Source organism: Eleutherodactylus coqui, chromosome 1 (genome assembly GCF_035609145.1).
Source record: "Eleutherodactylus coqui strain aEleCoq1 chromosome 1, aEleCoq1.hap1, whole genome shotgun sequence".
Classification (NCBI taxonomy): Eukaryota; Metazoa; Chordata; class Amphibia; order Anura; family Eleutherodactylidae; genus Eleutherodactylus; species Eleutherodactylus coqui.
Genome location: NC_089837.1, coordinates 323,969,395 through 323,991,305, shown reverse-complemented (window position 1 = coordinate 323,991,305; position 21,911 = coordinate 323,969,395). Strand labels below are relative to the sequence as shown.

At 46.4% G+C, this 21,911-nt stretch overlaps 1 protein-coding gene across 2 annotated transcripts in view; it reads left to right on the top strand.

The window, feature by feature from the left end:
• Positions 1-21,911, top strand: part of LOC136575386 (ultra-long-chain fatty acid omega-hydroxylase-like) — a 257,782-nt gene that overhangs the window by 106,641 nt on the left and 129,230 nt on the right. Inside the window, exon 1 of one of the 2 annotated variants that reach the window (XM_066575083.1) lies at positions 9,173-9,213. The exons of the other annotated variant lie outside the window; for it this stretch is intronic. The gene's annotated coding sequence lies outside the window, so the exon portion shown is untranslated. Of the gene's footprint in view, positions 1-9,172; positions 9,214-21,911 lie in introns of those variants that run through there. 2 annotated transcript variants of the gene reach the window in all.

The following is a 21,911-nucleotide window of genomic DNA, read 5'->3' as shown; positions in this document are numbered from 1 at the left end:
TGGAATAAACTCTGACAGTGTGTTTTATGGGAACTCCATCCATGTAATGACAGACGCAGTTAGTCCTCGGGCAGATTACAAGAGCTAGTCACTCTGAAGCAAGAACAAAAAACTACTTTTCTCTCCAGTTGTTAAGCTCTCATCGTTTCCTTTCTTTAACCCCTTGAGTGGCACGCCCGGAAATTTTCCGGGGACGAGCTCCACTGCTCATAGTGACATAGCCCGGAAGATTTCCGTGCTATGTATCACTATGGGAGCTGCAGAGCACAATGCCACAAGCTGTGACAGTGTGCTCTGCCTGCACAGACCCACAGAGAGCAGTGCAAGGGCTTTGAAAAACCAGCAGAAGATATTGCCGGCATATCTGCAATGTCCTGCTTTGTTTACAGGTTGCCATAGAGACCATTGGCTTGTCAGAAGCAAGCCGATGGTCTCTGTGGCAGGGAGAGCTTGGTGCTTGGCTATCAGAGGACAGCTAGGTACCTGCTCTTACAGCAGAGATCAGAGAAAACCTCCGATCTCTGCTGTGTTAACCCTTTACATGCTGCAGTCTATGTGACTGCAGCATGTAAAGGGCTGTCACTGCAGCATGTAAAGGGCTGTCACCATCAGACCCCCGGAATGTGATCAGGGGGTCCTGATGGGTCCCTGTGGAAGTCCCCTAAAGGGACAAAAAAAAAAAAAAAAGTTTAAAAAAAAAAAAAAAAGTTAAAAAATTATTTAAAAAAAAATTATAAAAACACTTGTCTCCCTTTACTTTGTAAAAAATCAAAAATACAATCACACATGTGGTATCCCTGCGTCATAATGACCCAGAGAAGGAAGTTAATACATCATTTAACCCCTTAATGACATGGCCCCTTTTTTTCTTTTTTCCCCATTTCTTTTTTTCCTCCCTCCTGTTTAAAAAATCACAACTTGTCCCGCAAAAAACAAGCCCTTATATGGCCATGTCAATGGAAAAATGAAAAAGTTATGGCTCTTGAGACGCAACTGCAAAATTAGTTGAAATTCAATGATTAGACCATTTTAAAAAACCTGCCCTGGTGGGCACGACAGGGTGGTAGGAAACCCACCACTCAAGGGGTTAAACCGAAAGAAAAGTGCCAAACAGTTCATTAGCCATCTAAAGGTGGGTCAGCTGGTTGACTAGTGAAATGTAACAAGCCACTCCTAGCTGAAGTCCTATAGCCAGAACTTTAAAGCCAGTTCTATCCTCCATGCCTCACCAGAGGCTGCCTCACCTGATGTCTCCAGCACTAAGTGTCCAGCAACAAGTGGTTTATGCTGTCAAATGATGCAGTTATACAGCGCAATTCGACAGAGCAGGAGCCAGGTAACATGCACATTTGTCCAAAGCCTGGAGGAAAATACTCTCCTCTTTGCACTAATCTCCTTCACTATCCTCTTTTCAAGCCTTAACACTTTCTTCCAACGCCCAGGCCCAACACACTCCTTACACATCAGCCCCTCCCTCCTCTCCTCACCTATGTATGGCTCCCATGCACTGTGCAACTTCCTAAGACACCTTCAACCCCCTAATACTGCAAAGAAAGACCTTACCCACCCACACAAATCCCCTAGCCATGCGCTCACCCTTGCTACCCTGCTACTCCTAGCTGCAAGGGACATATCCCCCAACCCAGGCCCACCCCGTACTGTTCTCTACTAAAATGCCCCCCCCCTGCCCCATTCAAATGCGCCCTATGGAACTCCCAATCTGCATGTAACAAACTCCCAACTATCCATGACCTTTTCACCAGTAAACACTTGAACTTGCTCGCCCTCATGGAAACCTGGATACAGCAGTCCGATTCTACCTCCCCCACTGCATTTTCCTATGATGGCCTGCAGTTTTCCCACACCCCCAGATCAGATGACAGACGCGGCGGAGGAGTAGGCATCATCCTCTCCCCAAACTGTACCTTCCAGGTCATTCCTTCAGCTCCCTCGCTTACCTTCCACTCCTTCGAAGTCTACACCCTGCGACTCTTCCGCCCCCTGCCTCTGCCTGTCGCAGTTATTTACCGCCCCCAGGTCCCACTCGCCTGTTCCTAGACCATTTTGCTGCCTGGCTCCCCCACTTCCTATCCTGTGAAATCCCAACCCTCAACCTTGGTGATTTCAACATCCCTACTAACGACTCTAGCTCCTCATCTGCCTCCCGGCTTTTAACACTTACCTCCTCCCTTGGCTTATCACTAATCTCTGACTCCCCCACTCATAGAGATGGTAACACTCTCGATTTAGTTTTCCTCCGTCTCTGCTCTGCTTCTCACTTTACTAACTTCCCTCTTCCACTCTCAGATCACAACCTTCTCTCTTTCTCAATCAGACACCCTAGCATCTCTCCTGACCCTCCTATCTATTGCACCTCTAGGAACCTCCAGTCTGTCTGCACTAAACAGTTTGCCAAAACTATTCAGTCCTCCCTATCACCTATCTCTCGCCTCCCCTGCCCTAACCTGGCAGCTGAATACTACCACACCACCCTCAGCCATGCCCTGGATGAAGCGGCACCGCCTGTGACTCGAGCTGTCAAACGCAGAACACGGCAACCCTGGCTCACGTCCAAAACGCGCTTCATCCGGCGGTGCTCTAGGTGCGCCGAGCGGCTGTGGAGAAAGTCAAAGCTGCCGGCAGACTTCCTCCACTTCAAATTCATGCTTAAAACATATAACCTAGCCCTTCACCATGCCAAACAAGTTTATTTCACCTCCCTTGTCTCCTCACTATCTATCCCACAACCCCAAACAACTCTTTGAGACCTTTCACTCCCTCCTCAGCCCCAAAGAACAGGCCCCTGTGACAGATCTGACTGCTGGAGAACTAGCTGCCTATTTCAAAGAACAAATTGACAACATTCGAAAAGAAATCTCTGAAAGCTGCATGGTTAGCCCCAATCCCAGTTTCATCAGCACTGCATCCAGCACCTACTCACTATCTACGCTAGAACCAACGACAGAGGAAGAAGTCTCCAGGATCCTTTCCGCTGCCCGCCCCACCACCTGTGCTAGCGACCCTCTCACCTCCTCCAGTCCCTTTCCCCAGCTCTCATTACTCACCTCACTACAATCTGCAACCTCTCCCTTACCTCTGGCACTTTTCCCTCCTCATTCAAACACTCCATTATATCCCCTCTCCTTAAAAAACCAACACTGGAACCACCTGATGCTGCCAACTACCGACCCGTCTCAAACCTCCCCTTCATCTCCAAATTACTGGAATGCCTGGTCTACTCCCGCCTTACTCGCTTTCTCTCTGACAACTCGCTCCTCGACCCCCTCCAGTCTGGTTTCCGCTCTCTACACTTGACCGAAACTGCCCTTACAAAAGTAACAAATGACCTGATGACTGCAAAGTCGAGAGGTGATTACTCCCTACTAATCCTCCTTGACCTGTCTGCTGCATTTGACACTGTCGACCATAATCTCCTTCTCACTATGCTCCACTCTATTGGTCTAAAGGATACTGCTCTCTTCTGGTTCTCTTCCTAGCTCTCTGACCGCTCTTTCAGGGTTTCCTTTGCTGGTTCTATCTCTGCTCCACTTCCTCTCGCTGTTGGGGTACCCCAGGGCTCGGTCCTTGGTCCCCTTCTCTTCTCTATCTATACTGCCCCAATTGGACGAACCATCCACAAATTTGGTCTCCAATACCATCTCTACGCTGACGACACCCAACTATACACCTCCTCTCATGAGATCTCTGGACCATTTCTCCAAAATATCACCAACTGTCCGCTGTCTCTAATACTATGTCCTCCCTTTTTCTCAAACTAAACCTCTCTAAAACTGACCTCCTTGTCTTTCCACCTTCTAACCGACCTCCCCTCAACATCTCCATTCCAGTGTCTGGCACCATCATAACCCCCAGATGGCATGCCCGATGCCTTGGGGTCACACTGGACTCTGACCTCTCCTTTGCCCCCCATATCCGATCTCTGGCCCAAACATGCCACATGCACCTCAGAAATATTGTTAAAATACGTCCTTCCTAACCACGAACATGCTAAAGACGCTTGGGTTGCCCTCATCCACTCTCGGCTTGACTACTGCAACTCGCTACTCATTGGCCTCCCCCACACTAGACTCGCTCCACTCCAATCCATACTAGATGCAGCAGCTAGACTCATTTTTCTATCCAGTCGTTATTCAGACGCCTCTGCATTATGCCAGTCGCTGCATTGGCTGCCCGTCCTCTGCAGAACTAAATTTAAACTCCTGTACCTCACTCACAAAGCTCTGCATGGCGCTGCGCCACCATACATCGCCTCCCTACTATCAGTATACCACCCAGCCCGCTCACTCCGATCGGCTAACACACTCAGACTAAACACCCCTGTAATACGAACCTCACATGCTCGCCTACAGAACTTCACCAGAGCAGCACCCATCCTCTGGAATGCTCTACCCCAAGGCATCCGGACAATTCCCGATGCCAAAATTTCAGACGTGCCTTAAAAACGCACCTCTTCAGGGAAGCATACCAAATCTCCTGACCTAGTCCCTCTCCCCTTCCTATGGTGCCCCACCCTGTTTGCCTTCTAATAAATGATCCGTATATGAAATTTTCTTATGCCTGTGTTCCCCAACCCCTGCACCTCCTGTACCACCCTCAACCCATTTGTGTCCAACCCAATGTACCTCACATTGTAATTGTTGCAATTGTTGTATTGTGTTGCATTTATCCATGCCTGAAAGCGCTGCGGAATAAGTTGGTGCTATACAAATAAAGATTATTATATAAACAGTTCATATTGTTCTCTGCACGTGCATTTCTTACCACCTTAGATTGCCACGGGACAATTACTTCTCCTGAAAATGGCTTTCTTTACCACAGCCCACAACTTCACACAATACTTATTGTCTACCATAAAAGCACAAAACCTGCAATAAATAAATTATGTAATACAACAGGTATTTCTTTAATCTGTTCCTTAGTTCAACGTTGATTGAATTTCAGGGTTAAACTATTACATGTAGCATAAAGTATATAATTCCAGAAACTACAGCTTCTCAACTGTTTCGTATTGGGCTATTGCCCATTGCCCAATTGTCCTAGTCTATACCAAAACATTTAATTTGTCTACAGAACCAAGTCCATCACTGAAGTAAGTGATGAGCAATCTGTATAAATGAGGGGATGACAGTCGGGCAAAGTTGCAAATGCATTAGGGCCCTAGTAATTGAGGGGACTCCGAGGCCTTTGTGTTATATACAAGGATTGCAGTGCTGGTGTCATCATTTTACAGTAAAGCTTTACATGTCATATATATATATCATATTACAAATAATGCTGTCACTAAATAACCATCAGATAATACATCTACAACCAGATAACAGCTCTACACAGTGATAGTGTTTACAGTACAGTAACCTCCAGAAATCATAGGTGACATCTTCTCTGATTACACTCATCCACTTTTCCTTTTCTTCTCTATCTGGGCCCAAACTGCCCTGAAGACTTCTAGCTATGACTCATTTCTGCACACTGTCCCCATCCTGCAACTACACCCAATGCCCCTTTCTTTGCACCCATAGTAGTAATGCCCCCTTTTGTGCTTCAAAAGTAACAGTGCCCTCCACAGTAATAAATGTGCCTCCTTTTGGTTACAAAGGATTCTCCTCCTGATCTGAGGGTATATGTATATATTGCCATATGTTTTTTTATGCTTTTATACCTGTATGCAAGTTCTATGCAATGTTAAAGTGCAAAAAAACCTAATATGTAGCTTTAAAAATCATATCCGATATGCCAAGGCCGAGAGAGATGTGTCCAGAAATTCAGAGATGATACAGAACCGGATACGAAGGCCGCTTGCTTGGCTGTTTTCCCAGAATCAGTTTATCTAGATAACAACTGCTTATGTGACTAACACTGCCTCAGGCGGAACTGCAGACATCACATATATGGCTATGCGGTGGATTTGAGCCAATAAGACACACTTCTAATGACGTGATAAGGGGTATAAAGCCCCATGTAATATGTAATAAAGTGCGCAGTTATTTCCCTGTGTGAGGAACTATACCAGACCTCCGTGTGTGGTGTTTCCTCTTTACCGCCGGCAACGGGGCATTGGGATGGGCCTGATTGGTGCTGTACGCAGAAATTTCCCTGACACAGAGGCGTAACTTGAAGCGTCTGGGCACTCAACTATAGTATTTTATTCATAGTACTGGGCACCCTATATGGAGAAGAGATCCTGGGCCTGGGTGCAACCTCATCCCCTGCATCCCCTATAGTTACGCCCCTCCCCTCCCCCCCCCCCCCCCCCCCGTAGTAATACAGCTTCTCTTGCACCCTCATAATAATAGACCCCCTCCCTGCCCTATGATAATAATAGAGCCCCCTTCTGTGCCCACCAGAGTAACAGAGCATCTCTCTGTACCACCCCGCAGTAGCAGAACCCTCTGGCCTCAACTCTTTTGCCAGCAGTTGGATCACACTTCATCATCACATGTCAGCAGATAGAGCCTGACTTTTTCTCAGTCTACTGCTCTTCAGTACAGCCCTCCCGAAGGTCTCTCTAATACAGCCAAATGCCCCCAAAATGCATGGGAATACAGCCACAGATCTGGGAAACACTGTGCTCCTTCCTAAAATGGGTACAAATATTGTACAGTGGTGTACAGGTCACTTGTAGCAAAGGAGTGTCACTGAAAACAAAAGGGTGGCCCACATAGGGTTCCCAGATCAAAAATTATGCCCAGGAAGACAGCATGTGTGCTGCTTGTTTTAAATCAATGTCATCAATTTTGCAAAGGACAAATTCTACCAGGTGAACAGAACACCCAAGTATGGGTCTCCTCTTCCTCCTCCTCCTTCTCAAAGCATCTTGAGGACAATGTGTGCTCTTTGTGGAAACATGAGAGCTATAGCTCTGTAATTCCATATTGACATAGGATAAGTACTGCCTCTGATTATGAGTCCTACCCTGCGCTGTTACTGCATGCTGTGAGGGGCTAAAAAAACGATGCCACACCTCTGTTAGACTTCCCCTGCCAGCGGTGGTGGTGCTGCTGTGCCGGCTTTCAGCTCATCTGCCATGAGCCACAGTGCTGTGATCAATTGCGGATACATCCCTGTGGCCTTGAGGAAGTGCTCTGCTTAAGTTCCTTCACAGTCAGTCCTGATACTGCTGTCAATCCTTGGGGGTCAGGACTAAGATTGTTCTCCGGCTGGTCTTGCCATCCATACAGAATAGCTAGGGTTAGTGATGGATCGAAGGAACTTTGCATTGTCACCTCCCCTGCCTCTGGACCTATATTATCCTCTGCTCTATACTTCTCCCATGTTTGGAGAAACATGCTTGGAGAAAACTCCCCCATTTCTCACCCAAAGCCACCCTCCCTGCAGTGTTGAGTAATGGTAGACTGGCCAGACAGTTGGTATATTGGTGTTCCATCCTCCTCTTGTGACAACATGTCATTATTCCTGAGGCTCTTTAGCATCTGTTTAAGCACACAGACAACAGGAATGGTCATACTGATCAGTGCGTCATTATGACTGACCATTTGGTCACTTCCTCAAACTAGGCTAAAATGGCACACACATCTTTGATCTGTAGCCACTCCACAGAAATAAAGTGGTACTCCGTAATTACTCTTTGCTGCTGGACTAACCTCTGTAACATAAGTAATGTGGAATTCCACCATGTAGGCATGTCACAGATTAGGTGGTTTGTTGGTAGCCTGAACTGTCACTGCACCTTGGTCAGATAAGAAGTGTGATTGCCGAAAGTACAAGCACAATTTCCTGGCCTTTTCTAGCAGTAGATGTAAACCTGGGTAATTGTTTAGGAAGTATCAGACTGCCAGGTTCATAATGTAAGCCAGGCAAGGTGTGTGTGTAAGATTTCCAAGGCGAACGGCTGGGAGCAGGTTGGCCCCATTGTCACACACGACCTTGCCTGATTTCAGCTTGTACGGGGTCAACCAGTACGCAGATGGATCAACAGCTCTTCAGCCTTGTGGCTTCGCTTCCCTCAGTTTTTTAACACTGCTTGGTGCCTTTTTTTTTAGGCAGCGCTGTATGGAGGCCGGATGTTGTCACATACGGATATCTGTGCAAATGTGGAGGGTGTTGAAAGGTGGTACAAAGAGGTGGAGGCAGAGGAGGAGGAGGGGGATGAGGAAGGAACAGACATGGATGAATGTCCTGCAATGCCTGGGGGTACTATGAAACGAGAGCTACCCCTTTCGGCTTCGTGCCCTGCCTCAAGGACATTGACCTAGTGTTCTCGTAAGGATACATAAGGTCGATGTGTAGTGGCCTAAAGTACATATATATGGCCCATCCATAACTGTCATATATGTCATGTCCTTAATGTGGATGCTCTGTGCAAATTGTCTTGTCTTTAGTTACATGTATTGCATAGCTGCAGCATGTAAGAGGTTAATGTCTGGGATATGTCTGGAAATTGTAACAAGTTATTTTGTTGTGTGAGTATGCAAGGTATATATGTGAGTGACAGGTAAGAAAGGGAGTTCCATTGCTTCAACGGTTCAGTGTGGAAGGAGAGTGCCGGCCACATGGGGGTACCTTCAACCCTCATGTGGTGAAGAATGGAAGAGAAGGATAGGTACCCTGATGACCTAATCCCAGGACCCCTATCCTAGGAAAGAGAGAGAAAGAGTCCACTGCGCAAGGTCCAGAAAGCCATTTGCAATTGACCATGGTCAGGTGAATCCTGCAATGCCACAGACAGGCTATCACTCACATAATGGTGCAGGGCAGGGCAGTCTTTTTGGTGACTAGGCATCTGAAACTGTGGTTTAGTATGAAGTATCACATTGTGGAAGGCATCTGTGTCCACTTGCCTGAAGGGCAGCATTTCCATCACCAGCAGCTGTAGTTTGCTTGTATTCAGGCTCTGTGCTTGGGAGTGATTGGTGAGATATTTTTTTTATGCTTCCATAGCTGGGGAAAGATAGGCTTGCTGCTGACCTGGGATACACTAGAATATGGGGTAGATGTCCATATCGGTGAAGATGGAGGTGATGGTGGCTCAGCTTCTGTTTCCCGTCTTCCAATCCTGGTTTTGAAAATAGCAGCCCAGTCATCAGTGCCAGAGGAGAGGCCTGAAGTAGACGTGCTGCTGCCCCTACACAATACTACCTCTCTGTGCTCAGAGGCTGCTGCATAAACAGAAAAAGATTGAGGAAAAGGCAGCTACAGCAGCGGAAAAAGGAGACTCTTGGCCCTCTGGCCCAGGTGGGCTCTCCAAAGCAGCGGGCGATGGGAGTTAATGTGGCTGTTATGCATGTTGTGTTAAAGTTGTTTATGTTCCCACTGCATTTTAAACACTTACCAAAGATCTTCAGATGACCGCTCTTCAGCTGCAGTTTTAAAGAATGCCCAGGCTGCATAAGTCCTGTGAGCAGACCTAGCTTAGGGCATGATGTTGCTGCTGCGACTAGTAGTAGCAGATGATGGCAGTATAGCTTTTGCTTTTCTGTGACACCCTACTCCCTGTCTTCGCAGGTGCTGCTCCGAAAAGTTACTTCTTTTTCCTTCTACGAGCTGCTGTGATGACTTTCCCTGCCTGTCCACGTGCCGTCAAACACCTCTTTATCTTTCATCTCGTCTTCCTCTTCATTGTACTTCTCCTGCTTGCAGAGGGCTGACTGTGCACTGACTCACCTTCATCTTCTTCTTCAGAGGAAAATAAATGGTTGGGCATCCATCAGTACATACAATGTCTTCGTTTCTCCCTTTGGTTGTTTGGACTGTTCCATTGACATCCATGACACTGAATGATCAAACAGCTCCTCAGACTGACCCATTTGGACAGCTTTGGAGGTGTGGGGGATTTGTCATAGAGTGTAGTAGAGTTGGGATGCACATGACCAACTGGTGCAAATGTAACACCCCAATGAACTTACTGTATGTATGGCCAGAGGCCTAGTCTTTGTCACGGTGATGCCACACTCTAATTGGTCACTGCGGATGGTATGTTGCAGAAATAACGCAGACAAGTCCAGTTTAGTTTAGCAATCTGAGGGTGAGCAGATTTACTATCTTTGGTATATGCAAGAACAGGTTAACTTCACAACTCTGTAGACGTATTTATCAGGTATATAAGGATGCAGTACTAAGCAGGCAAAATACAACAGTATTGTCTTAATGATACTCGGACTTCAACTCTCTCTCTTATTTTCCTGAAGATTGATTTACTAGACAATTTCCCACTAGTGAATTTAGATGAAAATATTTAGATAGATTTGACTGTAGGATTTTATGAAGCAGAGGGACAAGTCGCTGTATTGCTAATCCTGGCTTTGACTTCACCGGGTAGCTATAACTCACTGTTAGATGAAGATGGACCTCAGAAAGGATCTTCTGTTTTCTGTGCTGTGGGATGCCAAAGGAGTGGGTTGATCACCACACTCTACCTTGGGTAATGATAACTCACTGAACTACTCCTCCTCTCTGACCACGGAACTGCAACCTCACCTTACTCACTTCTGGCCGAGTCTGACTAACTGCTCTGTGTCACTTTCTTTTATAACCTCTCTCTCTGGCATAGGGACTTGTATCTGTGCTTCCCACCCTTGGGCTCTGCACCAGTAAGATCAAACCTGACTGTCAGCCAATGAGAGACCAGCTGACATCAGGGTTGAGCTCTATGCCTAAAGCAGAAGGGGAGACACAGGGTCTCTCCCACAGATGGCACCTTCTGTATCCATAAACGGCATACAGACAGGTGAGACAGGACAATTGTACAGTGAGTGTTCTGCAGAACCCGCGGGCCACTACACAGACTGACTGGTGTGAGCCTGTGACTGGGAGGAAAAGGAGGTGGTGGTAGTTGAGGCATGTTGTGTCATTCACTCTATGGCCTGTGCTGTGGATGTAACGCACGGGCAGAACCACTTCTAAGGAATGGCAGTGGGTTTGTCCTCGCTTCCTGCAGAATGTGAAGCCATTGCTTCAGTGGGAGCTGGCCTGTTCTTTAGCACCACTACCACCATGACTATCAAAATGTGCCCTACTACTTATTTTCTTAGGCCACTCTTACACACACTGTTGTTAAAATGTAGCACTTCAAATGCAACGTATTACCATGTTTTTGTCCATTTTACAGCATTTAACAGCGTTCTTTAACGCACACCATCATGACAATGGGTGATAAGGTGTTGTTAAAAAGTGCCAGAAGGCACTAAAATAGAGCAGACAGTGTTTGAAAATTGTGGCGTTAGAAACGCCGTATTTGAAAGTTAGTTTGCAAAACCCCATTGAAATCAATGGAGGCGGTGAACGCTGTAAAAAGCATTGCGTGTGAGAGTGGCCTTGTTGTACCAAAATGTTTTTATTTGGTAATTTTTTTATAGAATTTTTTTTCGTTTAGTTTTTACTTTAGTTTTAATTAACTATTCAGTTATCTGTTTACTTTGCAGAGAAGCACTGGCTGCTGTATAACGTATGCAAGTAATTTCTATTGTGCAGACTCGAGACTTTGAAAAATGTCTGATGACACAAACACACATTATGTGTTTAGCTGTTTCCCTGTTTGTTTTTTAATTCAGAAAACCCCACCAAAACTTGCCTTACAACGTATTAGGCCGCATCTGACACTGCAATACAGAATATACACGCACTCTAAAAAAATCTCACACCTAGAAGAAGTTGTCGGAGTTGAATTAAACTTTCTATGCAATTGTAACGTTGATATAAGTGTACTGGCCCAAAGTATATATGTCTGGCCCCTCCATAATTGTCATACATGTCATATCTTAAATGTGGATGCACTGTGCAAATTGGCTTGTCTTTAGTTATATGTATTGCACAGCTGCAGCATGTAAGAGGGTAATGTCTGTGAATGACTGGCATATGCCTGGAAATTGTAACCAATTATCATGTCACGTGGGTATGAAAGATATATATAGGAGTTCCTTTTCTTCAACGGTAGAGTGTGGAGGGAGAGTGCCGACCACATGGGGGTACCTTCAACTCCCATGTGGTGAAGAATGGCAGCTGAGGAGAGGTACCCTGATGTTTCAACCCCAGGACCCCTACCTTGACTGAGAGTGAGAGAAGGAGCTGCTGTGCAGTGTCCAAGTATCCACCTGCAAGTGAGTGTCAGTGGGGTGTTGTGTCCTTCTCTGGTGTGTGTCCAGGAGTGGAGTCATACAGGTAACGTACACTGTAGGCCCGGTTTTATCCTGTGTTATCCTGACTTCGTTGAGCTGTTCCGCCTGCACTAGTGTGTGAAGTTTTCAGGTGGAGAAGTAAAGTTCCAGTCACTGCCCATTCCCAGTGGTTGAGTTTTCCTAATTCAACTGTGTGTGGACTCTTGTTTGCCAGTCGGACATCCAATGGAGTAAAGGAATGGTGGTGTCACCCGTGACAATTTTTCAGGTCCATCACACCACTTATTCAGGTAACCGTTGTCACAGCATTGCCTGGAAGAGGTTACGCACGTCCCTCAGGGGAGGAGTTGGTAGAGCCACTGTGACAAGTGCCATCTCTACCCTGCCATCTCCTCAGTGTGTGCCTTGTGCCTCAGTCGCTGCAGGATGTTGCATAAGTAAGTGATTACAATATCAGAGCAAAAAGATAATTTATTGCATATAGCTGAACACTTGAAGGGAAGCTCTAGTACCCTGTTGTACCGCTTCTAGCTTTGATACAAGAAGTGATACAGGCGGGCATGCAGGCTCTCGTACACTATTGTACCGCCTCTAGCTTGGATACAAGATGTGATACAGGTGGGCATGCAAGCTCTAGTACCCTGTTGTATTGCCTCTAGCTTGGATACAAGATGTGATATAGGTGGGCATGTAGGCTCTAGTACTCTATTGTACCGCCTCTAGCTTGGATACAAGATGTGATACGGACAGGCATTGAGGCTCTAGTACCCTGTTGTATCATCTTTATTTTGGATACAAGATGTGATACAGGTGGCCATGGAGGCTCTAGTACACTGTTGTACCGCCTTTAGCTTGGATACAAGATGTGATACGGGCAGGCATGGAGGCTCTAGTACCCTATTGTACCCCCTCTAGCTTGGATACAAGATGTGATATGGATGGGTATGGAGGATCTAGTACCCTGTAGTACCGCCTCTAGCTTGGATACAAGATGTGATACGGGTGGGTATGGAGGCTCTAGTAGCCTGTTGTACTGCCTCTAGCTTAGATACAAGATGTGACACGGGCGGGCATGGAGGCTCTAGTACCCTGTTGTACCGCCTTTAGCTTGGTTACAAGATGTGATACGGGCAGGCATGGAGGCTCTAGTACCTTGTTGTATCACCTCTAGCTTGGATGCAAGATGTGATATGGATGGACATGGAGGCTCTAGTACCCTGTTAAACTGTCTATAGTTTGAATACAAGATGTGATGCGGGTGGCCATGGGGCTCTAGTACCCTGTTGTACCACCTTTAGCTTGGATGCAAGATGTGAAAAGGATGGACATGGAGACTCTAGTATCCTGTTGTACTGCCTCTAGCTTCGATACAAGATGTGATATGGGCAGGCATGGAGGCTCTAGTACCCTGTTGTACCACCTCTAGCTTGGATGCAATTCATCGATACGACCATCCAATTTTTTGCATTCCAATAATGCGCCTCTTAACTTTGTTAATTTTCCTGGCACAGATTGCATGAGAAAACAGTCCTACATGCATTGCACCAGATTTAGGTCCCCTGTCCATGGGCGATGCGAAGCCACCGCCCGGGAACAGGAGCAGCCGCCGATTCTCTGCCGGTCAGCCCTATCTGATAGATAAGCTGGCCGTAGAGAATCGGGGCAATTTGCAGCATGCAGCGAATAGCCCGCCGCGAGTGGAGAATCGCAATGATTCTCCGCTCGTGGACAGGTGCCGGCGCTTTCCATAGCAATGCTATGGAAATCGTCGGCCGGCGTGATTCACCGGTGGTCTACCGCTGGCATAATCACGCCCATGGACAGGCACCCTTATGATGTGTTTTAGACACTTTCAGACACTTTTTTTCAACATGTTTGAAAAGAAGCATGGCTTCATGGGAAGGGGCGTGTCCTAAATACATAAAAAATTGCACTGAATTTACACCAAACTTTTGGTCCAAAATCTGCAGTGAAGCAAACCAATAGGTGTTATAAACTCACACTAGATCTAAAAATGCACCATCATCCAACATGGGTCCCTGTGATAATCTGGCACATTTTAAACCTGTCTAACCTAAAAGCTCTTTCACACTGGCATATTCGCGCTACGTATTATGCACAGAAATTTTGTGCGCATAATACGCACTCAATAGAATCCATTTATTTAACAAGTTTGCTCACATGAGCTTTTTTGCGCACACATTTCGTTTGCACAAAAAAATATGTAACATATTCTATTTTCGTGTGTAAACTAATTAAGGTTAATTGCCGTTGAAATCAATGAGAACATTCTTGCATGTTTATTTGTAAATATGTAGGGCAGGCACAGGCAAAATGTACAGTAAAATACGCACACATGCACGCAAAAAACGCAACGCCCATCATGCAAATGCATGCAAAAATACGCTTACGCCCATGTGAAGCCGGCCGAAGTCTGTACCATCTAACTGTTAGGCTGGTTTCATGCTGGGAAGAAAATCACGCGACATTTGGGCATTGCGAGACGCACAAAAATGAACTGCATTCTTTTGAATGGGGTCATACACATGAGAGATTTTTTTTCCCGCATAACACCTCAAGATGCTGGAATCAAATTGTGACATGTCCTATCTTGTGCGTGCTCTCGCATTGCACCGCCCACTCATATCAAAGGTTCGCGGCAGCATTGCTGCACGTGCTAGGTGCATGTGATGCGATGCGAAGTCTGCCACACAGCGGAGGTTCCCTGCATTCCCAAAGTGATGTGAGGTTGTATTTGCATGCTTTCACATGGATGGCGAGGGTGATATCACGACCCGATATCGCCCTTGCCCATTTGAAGTTAGCCTTAGGCCCAATGTTCACGGGTAGATTTTAGTTATAAAATCCGCTAGTGGTGCCCACATTGGGAAATCCGTGCATCTTGGTGCCCATAGGGATGCATTAGCATCCGTAGGGCAGCTAAAAGCATGTGGATGGGATTTCTTCCCGGCGTGCAGGTCATGCGCACGGGAAGAAATCGCAGCATGCTCCCTTTTCCTGCAGGTCTGACGCACGGATGGCTCCCGCGGCTTCAATTGAAGCCTATGGAAGCCGTCCGTATCCGCAGCACACCTGCAGCTGAATTTCTGTTCTGCCGGGAAACCGCAGGAAAGCAGGAATTTAAAAAAAAAATGTGCACAACGCATGCGCGCGGCACGCTGCGGCATGCTGAGCACATCCGCTGGGCCGAAGAAAGAAGATCTGGCCGCGACGAAGGGGAGATCCGCAGCGTCCAGACAGGTAAGTGTAAAGGATTTTCTGGCCTCATATCTGCGGGAAAGGAGGGATCCGCTGCAGCATTCTGCATGGAGAATCCGCGCGGGCCCGAATTTCTCTGTGGACATGAGGCCTTAGGTCACTCTAACGCAGGAGTTAGTAAAAACGCTGTGTTTGTAAATGCAGCATTTTTACTAGGGCAGAGATTCTTTGTGCATCATTTAGTGTGAGTGTTTGCCTGCAAAGAAAGCTGATGACGTCATCACTTTCACTTTCGCTCCCGGTGACATAGAATGCTCCATTCAAAAATAGCTGTGGGGGTTGAATGGCTGAGCGCTGCCTGTGATTGGCTGAGCGCTCAGCCATTGACACCAGTGCTTTCTGGGGGCGTGGATTTTTCAATCCCCGGCCTCCAGAACACAGAAGAAGACTGCTGTGCCAGAGAGAAGAGCCGGACGGCTCTTCTAGGTGATTATAATTTTTTTTTTACAGCTAGCTAGCCATGATTTTCAGGGAAGGGCTTGTATTTCAAGCCCTTCACCGAAAATCATCGCTGCAGGGGTTACCTGCAATCCACTGCATTCAATGGGGCGGTCCCCGCGGGAATGAAGGAATCCTCTACCATAGCTGTCACAGCTGTGGCAGGAGTCCATGATGTACTCCCTATGTTTTCAATGGGGCCGACACTGCTGCCACTGGCCTCGTTGAAAACACTGAGCGATATCGGAGATTTTTTCTCTGCGCTGTGAGACTTAAGAGAGAAAAAAAATCGCAAATGAGTATGAAACCATTGAAAATCATTGGTTTCATAATCATTGTTCTTGCATCGCAAGAAAAAATATCGCTAGTGGGTGGGCACCCTTAGGGCTCAGTCAGAAGGGCGTTTTTATGTGCAAATTTTTTGTGACCAGAACGCAAATGCACAAAAATTCGCATGACTGAAGTGGGCGTCACACTGAAAAAAAACGCACTTGGCTGCGTTTATGCACACATAAAGTGCGCTGCCTGCTATCCCCTGCTGCGGCAGTGACAGCTGTAGCAGGGGATTCCTTGGATGTGAAACGCCTGGATGCTGTGACACCCAGGGGTTTCACCTTTAGTTAATGGGGCTGGCGGCGGCCCTATTGACATACAGGGAAGATTGCGATCCTCTGCCACAGCTGTGGCAAAGGACCGCAATGCTATCCCATTGAATTCAATGGAGCCAGCGCTACAGCCGGCTCCATTGAAAGCAATGGGCTGCCGGAAAGCACTGCAGTGATTTTTCAGGGAAGGGCTTTAAATATAAGCCTTTCCCTGAAAATCATCCCTAAATTGTGTAAAAAATAAAAAAAAATATATACTCAACCCTCCGCAGCTGGCGGGGTTCAGGCGCATCCAGCCAGGTCTTCTCTCTGCACTGCTCTGAAGTACTTTCAGCAGGTGGGGATTTAAAATGGATACTCCTGACCCCTGGCAGCTGCGCGAGGTGAGTATATATTTTTCACACATTTTTGGGATGATTTTTAGGGCAGGACTTTTATTTAAAGCCCTTCACCAAAAATCACTGCAGGGCTTGCCGCAAGCCTATTGCTTTTAACCCCTTGAGTGGCACGCCCGGAAAAGTTCCGTGACGAGCTCCACTGCTCATAGCAACATAGCCCGGAAATCTTCCGGGCTATGTATCACTATGGGAGCTGCAGAGCACAATGTCACAAGCTGTGACAGTGTGCTCTGCCTGCACAGACCCACACAGAGCAGTGCAAGGGCTTTGAAAAACCAGCAGAAGATATTGCCGACATGTCGGCAATGTCCTGCTTTGTTTACAGGTTGCCATAGAGACCATCGGCTTGTCAGAAGCAAGCCGATGGTCTCTGTGGCAGGGAGAGCTGGTTGTTAGCTGTCAGAGGACAGCTAGGTACTAGCTCTTACAGCAGAGATCAGAGAAAACCTCCGATCTCTGCTGTGTTAACCCTTTACATGCTGCAGTCTATGTGACTGCAGCATGTAAAGGGCTGTCACTGCAGCATGTAAAGGGCTGTCACCATCGGACCCCTGGAATGTGATCAGGGGTCCTGATGGGTCCCTGTGGAAGTCCCCTAAAGGGACAAAAAAAAATATTTTTTTTTTAAAATTAAAAAAAAAAAAGTAAAAAAATTATTAAAAAAATAAAAAAAACACTTGTCTCCCTTTACTTTGTAAAAAAATCAAAATTACAATCACACATGTGGTATCCATGTGCGTCGTAATGACCCAGAGAAGGAAGTTAATACATTATTTAACCCCTTAATGACATGGCCCCTTTTTTCTTTTTTCCCCATTTCTTTTTTTCCTCCCCCTGTTTAAAAAATCACAACTTGTCCCGCAAAAAACAAGCCCTTATATGGCCGTGTCAATGGAAAAATGAAAAAGTTATGGCTCTTGAGACGCAACTGCAAAATTAGTTGAAATTCAATGATTAGACCATTTTAAAAAACCTGCCCTGGTGGGCACAACAGGGTGGTAGGAAACCTGCCACTCAAGGGGTTAATGGAGCCAGCTGTATTGCTGTCTCCATTGAATTCAATGGGAGAACATTGCACTCCTGTGCAACAGCTATCACAGCTGTGCCAGAGGATCGCGATCTTCGCTGTATGTTCTCAATGGGGTCGGCACTACTGCCGCCGGCCCCGTTGAGCACGAGGTGCAACCCCTGGGTGTGACAGCATCCAGGGGTTTTACATCCAAAAAGACAGATGCCGCAGTTACTTGTGTTTTTAAATCCGCATTTTTGTGCGCAGGTAAATATCGGCATATGACCGCTGCCATTGAAAAGCAGGGGTTTTTAATAGATGCAGATCGCAAACGCAAGTAACATGCGCACATAAAAACGCCCGTCTGACTGAGCCCTTAGGCCTCCTTCCCACGAACGGATTTCCGCCGCGTAATTTGCGGCGGAAATCCGCTACGTTGCCCGCAGCTATTTCGAACCGCACCGTGAAATCTCCTGTCCTCACCCGCCGCATGCTCTATTTGCCGCGGGTGTACGCGCGGACGGCTTCCATTGCAGTCAATGGAAGCCGTCCGCTCACGCTATCTTCCGCTGTAGCACAGCGGAAGATAGCGTGCAAACGCTTCCCCGCCCACCACTGCCGCGTCATGTGACGCGGTGGGCGTGTCACATGACGTGGCGGAGGTGGGCAGGGAAGCGTCATGCGGGAGCGAGGACGCCGGATCCGCAGGTAAGTTGGGCGGAGCCCGTCTCAGCCGTGTGCAGCCGGCCTTAGAGAGGATCAGTATATCTGCCCATTAGTTTGTAAGGCTGAAAAATGTCTGACATCCATCCACTTCAGCCTATTATCTTGCAATGCTGATCCAGAGGAAGGTTAAAAAAACCCCATCAGGTATTTCAGGTGTTTCTGTCTAAATACATACAGGCTGACCTCATTCATGGCTGCCTTTAGTTTTCAAACAGTGGGATCATTATGACAACTGATAAGAAAGAATCTATAAGTTGATATCATTGTACCATGTTCAAAATAAATAGGTGTATTTTTCAAGTCTGCTACAAGATGTCACTAATAGGCCATAAATCTTGCACATAATCACAGCAGCTCTGTACACTGTTGTATAGCACCTCACCAGTTTGAAATGTAAGTATTTCTTTTTAGATTAGCTGCCTTATTATCGTTATTGATAGTTATTTATAGCCTTACTTTAGAAAATATTATCTTTTGTTATTGTTCAAAGTACACAAGGTCATAAAAAGCATAATGTTCTATTAACCCCTTCATGACATGGCCTATTTTGGCGTTGAGGACCAAGCGATTTTTTGGTATTTTTCCATCTCCATTTTTCAAAAGCCATAACTTTTTTATTTTTCCGTGGACGCGGCCGTATAAGGGCTTGTTTTTTGCGTGGCGAACTGTAGTTTTTATCGATGCCAATTTTGGGTACATAGACTATATTGTAAAATTTTTTTTTTTTTTTTAATGATAGCAGAGAGAGAAAACGCATCAATTCTGCCATAGATTTTTTTTTTTTTTTTTTACACCGTTAATCATGCAGCATAAATGAGACTTTCCATTTTTTCTGCAGACCGGTACGGTTACAACAATACCAAAATTCTAACATTTTTTTTAGGTTTTCCCACTTTTCTGCAATAAAAACCCTTTTTTTTGGAAATCTTTTTTCTATTCTAAATTGCTGCATTCAAAGTCACGTAACTTTTTTATTTTTTGATGTACAGAGCTCTATGAGGGCTTATTTTTTGCGAGACAAGCTGTAGATTTTATTGGTACCATTTTGGCGTACATACGACTTTTTTGATCACTTTTATTGCGTTTTTAGTGAGGCAAAATGCTAAAAATGAGCATTTTGCCTCGGTTTTTTAGCTTTTTTTTTAGCGTTTTTTTCGGTGCACAGTCAAAAGCATGTGCAACTTATTGTACGCATCGTTACGGACGCGACAATACCAAATATGTAGGGTTTTATTTTTTTTTTACCTTTTTTTATGCTAATCTGAGAAAAAGCATAAAAAATGGTTTTTTTACTCTTTTTTTTTACATTTTTTTAATTCATTTTTTAAATCTTTCTTTTTTTTACACTGTTTGTGTCCCTCTGAGGGACTTTAATCACTGCCCTGATGATCGCTGTCATAAGGCATGGCAGAGCTACTGCTCTCCCATGCCTTATCGCTCATACAGCGATCTCAGGCATAGGCAATACAGGACGCCAGTGTCTGGCGTCCTGTTGCCATGGTGACAGGCCGGGCTCTCGCGATGACATCGCGAGTTCCGGCCGGAGACACAGAGGGAGCCGCGCTCCCGCTGTGAACTCTTCCCCTGCCGCGATCTACTTAGATCGCGGCAGGGAAGGGGTTAAAAGTGGCGGGCGCATCTCCGATGTCCCCCCGCTGCTGCAGCGAGACGCCGGCTGTGACTGACAGCCGGCTCCCGCTGCGGGATAGCGCGGGATCATATGTGATCCCGCGCTATCTCCAGGACGTAAGTTTACGCCCTGTTGCGGGAAGTACCCCGCTCCCAGGACGTAAACTTACGCCCTGCAGCGGGAAGGGGTTAATCCAACATTTGATTATCAAGATGCTGCTTGATGGCCGCAGATGGAGAATATTGCATGTCCAATCTAGTCCATGATCCGAATCAGAATAGCATATGCTGTAATTTTCTTCACACAGACCATCAGTCCTTGTGAAAAACTGCTTGTCTGAAAAGCTTTAATGGCTTTAATGGGCCTGTGTGCTGTCCATAAAATACATTGGCATGGATGGGAAATATACCTGATGGGTCCAAAGTGTGTGTTCAGACGTAGTGGATTTTCCACAGCAGGAATATCTGCAGCAAATCCGCACCCAAAATCTTTGTCAAAATTTGTACTTTTTGGTGCAAATTTTCAGACAGATTTTGTTGTAGACCCCCAGAAGATTTCACCCATTCATTTGCGGATCTGCACCAAAATACATGTCTAAGCAAAATGGTGCAGATTTTATACAGATTTGCTGTGGATTTGTTGTGAATGTACCTGAAAGGTGACCCACTACGCATGGGCCAATGTTTTGCACTTTTCCCCTACACTAAAATTTGCCATCCAGCCCCTGTGCAGCGCTGCGCTCGGCTGGAGGGCTTCAACTCACCTCTGTTGCCTGAAATAATTAAATAGAGGGCAGCACTTCAAAAGTAATGGTGTATTGAAAGCAAGCAGAATTTTGGTATCGCAGGTGACTCACTTGGGGTGAACAGCTATTTCCCCATTGTCCAAGTTTGCCTTGAGTCTCAAGTTTTGAACTACTGCCAAAGTCCCTTGTCCTTACTGTATATCCATGGGGTGGAGAACATCTATGGAATTTCTGCAGGTGGAATAAACCCTGGACAAGCAAAAATAGATCGATCAGAGGATAAAAAGTTCAGGGATACAGTATAAGGCAATCAATCTGTACAGAAGGGTATCACATAGATGGGACAGTCACTTATGTTTTTTTTGGGGGGGGGGTGATAAAAGATCTTAAGATATCTATTTGCAGCCACTGTTTTGTATTGTTTCAGCCATGTATGCCCGCTTTGTGAGTTTTGTAGTCTATACCAGTGGTCCCCAACCTTTTTTCCTCCAGGGACCGGCCTCCAGCAAGATGATTTTTCCATGGCCCGGCAGGGCGGGGTGGGGCTTTGGTCATATGGGGGCGGGGTTATACAACGCTATACACCAAACAGCGCTGTAGACCAGGGGTGCTGCTGGGACCACTCTGCTGCCCTTCTACACTCCCTGGCACCCTCAGATATGCGCTCACCAGATCCGAAGCACTGTCCGTGTAGCCATGTCCCCACAACGCTGCAAGAACCAGTTCTGACGGCGTGGTTCCTGAGGTCCCCGCTATGCTCTCCGCTGCTGCGTGCTCACTGCTATGCTGGCGAGCCCCCACCCCCGCCACCGGTAGCAGACAGCAACACACGATGGAGCGTGTCCTCCCTGCCACAGTACTAGCCAATCAGAAGCTAGGGGGTGATAAGGGTTAATTTAATTTTGTTTCTGAAGTAACATAACATAAGGAACGGAACTTAGAAGTTCCTTATTTCAGTCAGGACCTTGCACCAGATAACGAACTAAGTA